Raw genomic sequence first — 6000 nt, forward strand, 5'->3', positions numbered from 1 at the left:
AATTAAGATTTGGAAAAATAAAAAGCCCAAATCTAATTAAGATTTGGAAAAATAAAAATCCCAAATCCAATTAACATTTGGAAAAATAAAAAGCCCAAATCCAATTAAGATTTTGAAAATAAAAGGCCCAAATCCAGGTAGCCCAATAAGACTAGGATTGAGGTCAAGTTCCAAGTCGTGAATTCTGCTCGAATTCTTTCGAATAGACACCCGAAAATTACGGGTATAATAGACCAGGATTCAGGTCGAATTTCAGCTCGTGAATTCTGTTCGAATTCTTTCGAACAGACACCCGAAAATTACGGGTATAATAGACCAGGATTCAGATCGAATTTCAGCTCGTGAATTCTGTTCAAATTCTTTCGAACAGACACCCGAAAATTACGGATATAATAGAACTGGATTGAGGTCGAAAGCCAGACCAGGATCGAGGTCGAATTTCTGAATCAAGCACAATATTTTTCAATTATGTGATACAGAAACATAGACTAAAATCCAGGTTTAAGAATCGACTAGGATCCTGGTCGAAAACCAGGTCGTGGATCCTAGTCGAAACCAAACGACCAGGAAGCAAATAAAGACACTAGTTTTCGACCAAAATCCAGGTCGAAGGTTCGACTAGGTACCTGGTCGAAACCCAGGTCGTGGATCCTAGTCGAAGTCCTTCGACCAGGATTGGAAAGCTGGCCCAAAATTCGACGAGGATCCAGGTCGAAATTTCGACTAGGATCCTGGTCGAAAAAGGGCTGAAATTTTGAGAATATTTGTAAAAAATTACAAAAAAAGTGTGAAAAAATCTCGGAAAAAAGGAAAATTCCTGAAAAATACCAGAAAATTCCTAAAAATAGGGAGAAGGTAAGAAAATAAAAGGGGAAGTTTTTAAATGACCCTGAAGCCACATACAAGGCAAATCGTTGTAAGCGTGTAGGTCGCTCCACACTTTACGCAAAACGATACCCTGAAAGGGAATGAACGAACTTAACTTTATACGGTTTCCCAAAAGTTGGGGGAAAATGATAGGGTTAATAAATCCTGATTATGTAATTAAATATTATAGTAATTATACATAATTTGGGCTGCTAGGCCCAATAAGAAGATGTATGACATTCAGACCAAAAAGGTCAACACATTGATCAGGCCTGATGGACCAGATCAGGCCTGATGGAACAAAGAAGGCCCAAAAACCCTGAATATTAATTAATTTCGTAATTAATTAATAAGGGAAAAATTAGCTATTGAAAAGAGTCCCAATGAGGACATAAATCCTTGCAGATTAACCTCAAAGGGACCTAGAAGGATAAGGAATCAGTTTCCTACTATTTAGGACTCCAAAGTCCATTCTAATTCAGAGACTTGATTACCAAGTCTCCTATACCAAGTCCAATTCAAGGACCACCAACGTCTATATAAAGGGTCTCACCCCTCCAACAAGAACTATGTTTTTTGGTTTGATTCTCTAATTCACAGAGATACGTAGGCATCTCGTAAAGGCAGAATTAAGCTACGAAACACGAGAGCAGCCATTAAAGGCCTTGAGTTCTCGAACCTTAGCATTAAATACGGCAAATAATAACCTTAGTTTTTTATCCATAACACCATGATTGCAGAGACGGAGAGTGAAATGTCAGAGAAGGAGAAGGAGAGTAAGAAGAGAAAGTTTGAAGGAACGGAAGGTCAGACCCAAGCAGGGAAGTTTCCAAATTTGTATTAAAAGAAAAGCAAGTTTCAGCGAGGGATAAATTTTAATTTCAAGAAACAAAATGCAGGTGAAGGAGGTCAAGGCAACCGTCCAGTGAATGTGAACCAACCAAATCAGCTAAGGTTAACTTTTCCAGGTTGTCAGGTATGTGGGAAGAAACATGGAGGAGTTTGTAACAAGTTGAATGTAGTTTGTTATAAGTGTAATCAGATAGGGCACTATTCAAAAGAATGCCGTAATCAGCCAGCTAGAGAGCCAGTGAACAAAGACCAGCTCACCCAGAATCTAGCAGTCAAGGTTCCAGCAGTTGGATTTATATGTTTTAAATGCGGAAAGCCAAGACATATAGCAAGGGATTGCAAGATACCAGCCCCAGTTAGTAATGCATTGAGAATCATGGTATCCACTCCAGCAGTAAATGAGACTCCAAGAGCCAGAGTTTTGGACATGACAGTGAAGGACGCTATCCAGGATACTGATATCGTGGCAGGTATGCTTAATGTGAATTCTTTATGTGCCAAAGTATTAATAGATTCGGGGGCAACTCGATCGTTTATTTCTCAGGATTTTGTTAATAAGCTAAATTGTCCGGTGGAGTGTTTAAATGAAATAATGATTGTGGAATTAGCCAATCAAGAACGTGTATCTGTTAATCAAGTTTGTGTAAATTGTGATATTGAAATTTCTGGTAATAAGTTTTGTTTGGATCTTATACCATTTAAGTTAGGAGAGTTTGACGTTATTTTAGGAATGGATTGGTTATCTAAGCACGATGCTCAGACAGACTATCGTAATAATAAGGTAATTATAAAGACGCTAGATGAGAAAATGGTAACGTTTAAGGGCCAGAAGCAAGCAAAGAAGTTCTTAATGATGATTCAAGCTAAAAAGTTGCTATGGTAGGGATGCGAGCATTTCATTACGTATGTAATTGATACAAGTCAAGAGCCAGTGAAACTCGAAGACATTCCAGTAGTTATTGAGTTCCAAGACGTGTTTCCCGATGGGTTACAAGGACTTCCTCCACACAGAGAAATTTAGTTTGCAATCGATTTAGCACCTGGAACGGAACCAGTATCCAAGGCCCCGTATAGAATGGCGCCCGTCGAAATGAAAGAGTTAGCAAAACAATTGAAGGAATTGTTAGAGAAAGGAGTGATTAACCCAGTGTATCCTTATGGGATGCACCGATACTATTTGTTAAGAAGAAAGACGAAAGCATGAGACTATGCATCGACTACCGAGAACTCAACAAGCTTACAATCAAGAATAAGTACCCGTTACCTCGAATTGATGATTTGTTTGACCAATTTAAGGGAGTCAAGCACTTCTCCAAGATTAATCTGAGATCAGGATATCACAAGTTGAGGATTAAGCCCGAAGATATACCAAAGACAACTTTCAGAACAAGGTACGGACATTATGAATTCTTAGTGATGTCTTTTGGATTAATCAATTCCCCAGCAGCATTTATGGATTTGATGAACATAATTTTCAAGGAATATTTGGATAAGTTTTTCATTGTATTTATAGATGATATTTTAATTTACTCAAAGTCTGAAAAAGACCATGGAGAGCATTTGAGGATATCTTTGGAGATTTTAAGAAAGGAAAAGTTATATGCGAAGCTCTCAAAGTGCGAGTTTTGGCTACAGGAAGTTCAGTTCTTAGGACACATAGTCAGTAATGAAGGGATCAAAGTGGACCCAGCAAAGATTGAGGCCATTACAAATTGGGAAAAAACAAAAACACCAACAGAAGTAAGAAGTTTACTGGGATTAGCAGGATATTATCAACAATTTGTTCAAGATATTTCGAAGATTCCGACGCCTTTGACAAAGCTTACTCGAAAGAATGAGAAGTTTATATGGAACACCAAATGTGAAGAAAGTTTTCAGGAATTGAAGCGGAGATTAATCACAATACCTATTTTGTCACTTCCAGATGATCAAGGAAATTTTATAATCTACAGTGATGCTTCTTATAAGGAATTAGGTTGTGTATTGATGCAACACGACAAGGTTATTGCATATGTATCGAGACAACTGAAACCTCATGAGTAGAAGTATCCTACTCATGATTTGGAGCTAGCGGCCATAGTATTCTCTTTAAATATTTGGAGACATTATGTGTATGGAGAAAGATGTGAGATTTATACGGATCATAAAAGCTTAAAGTACATATTCACGCAAAAGGAACTCAATATGAGGCAGAGAAGATGGTTGGAGTTGATCAAGGACTACGATTGTACGATTATTTATCACCCAGGTAAAATAAACGTTGTGGAAGATGCGTTAATTCGAAAAAGACAAGTTGAATGTATTAATAGTACCCGAGGAGTTATACAAGGAATTTCAGAAATTAGAGTTAGAAATCAGAGTTTGCAAGCCCGACGAAGCAAAGATGTATAGTATGACTTTCCAGCCAGAACTACTAGAGAAGATCAAGAAGTGTCAAGAGGAAATAATGGATCAGGACATTAATCATTTGGTGTGTGAGGAGTTGTGCACACAAAAGGATGATCAAGATATACTTAGGTTTTCTTCCAGAATTTGGATTCCACCAGTAACAGAATTGAAAAATGAAATTCTACAGGAAGCTCATAATTCAAGATATTCAATCCATCCAGAAAGTACCAAAATGTATAGAGACTTAAAGGAAAACTATTGGTGGCCATATATGAAAAGAGAAATTGCGGAATGGGTTAGTAAGTGTTATACATGTCAGAGGGTCAAGGCAGAGCATCAGAGACCAAGTGGGTTATTACAGGCATTAGAGATTCTAGAATGGAAATAGGAGCATATTGCCATGGATTTCATAGTCGGATTACCAAGAACAAAAGCAAATCACGATGCCATTTGGGTTATAGTGGACAGACTTACCAAGTCAGCTCATTTTCTGCCTATAAATGAAAGATTTTCACAAGACAAGTTGGTTCACATGTACCTGAAAGAGATAGTAGTTCATTCTGGAGTTCCTGTGTCTATCGCATTTGATCGAGACTCAATATTTAATTCGATATTTTGGAAATGTTTCCAAGAATGTTTGGGAACCCGATTGAACATGAATATGGCTTACCATCCACAGAAAGATGGCCAAAGCGAAAGAACAATTCAGACCATTGAAGACATGTTACGCATTTGTGTAATTGATTTCAAAGGAAGTTGGGACGAGCACTTACCCTTGGTAGAATTTACTTACAACAACAGTTATCATGCTAGTATTGGGATGCCACCCTATAAAGCTCTATATGGACGTAAATGTCGATCGCCAGTATATTGGGACGAAGTAGGAGAACGAAAGATACTTGGACCTGAATTGGTGCAACAGACGAAAGTAGTTGTTGAAGTTATTCAGAAAAGGTTAAATGCAGCCCAAGACCGTCAAAGAAAGTATGCCGATCAATCAAGGAAGGATATGGAATTTGAAGAAGGGGATTTGGTATTATTAAAAGTGTCACGATGGAAAGGGTTGACCCAATTTGGGAAGAAAGGAAAGCTGAGTCCCAGATATGTCGGACCTTTTGAGATTTTGAAGTGTGTTGGCAAAGTAGCTTACGAACTGGCATTACCCCACATATGGAGCACATTCACAATGTTTTTCATGTATCGATGCTTAAAAAGTATAATCCAGACTCCATGCATATAATCGAGTATGAGCCGATAGAACTTCAAGCAGATTTGTCATATGTAGAGAGTCCGATAGAGATTCTAGAAAAAAGAGAGAAAGTGTTAAGGAATAAAACTGTAAAGTTAGTAAGAGTATTGTAGAGAAATCCAAAGGTTGAAGAGTAAACCTGGGAATTAGAAAGCGATATACGAGAAAAGTACCCTCATTTGTTTTCTTAGGAGATTTTGCGGACAGAATCCTTTTAAGGGGCGAAGGATGTAATATCTGGGACATAATGTGTAATTATTTTGCTAATAAATGTATATTATGTGTTTATTTTGTTTATTCTGTGAACTATTTGTTTAGTGGCATATGTGATTGGATATTTAAGTATGATATAATTGAGTATTTTAATTTTTATATGTCCAAAATAAATTATAGATAATTGTCATATAATTCTATTAATTTTTATGTTATTTTATGACCTCATAAAAGAATTATGGATTTAATAAATTATTTTTCCGAGTAATTAAAAACTAATTTGTATAATCGGGAACCAACCGGCTTCAACCGTTCTTACGTTTTTACAACCCAAAACTCTTCTGAGAACTCATTCCTAACCTAATTACAATATTCAGAGCATTTTCCATGTTTTGACTTTTTCAATCCGGCGTACGGCTTTCCCCGTACGG

The sequence above is a fragment of the Apium graveolens genome, chromosome 1, assembly GCF_009905375.1.
Source record: "Apium graveolens cultivar Ventura chromosome 1, ASM990537v1, whole genome shotgun sequence".
Classification (NCBI taxonomy): domain Eukaryota; kingdom Viridiplantae; phylum Streptophyta; class Magnoliopsida; order Apiales; family Apiaceae; genus Apium; species Apium graveolens.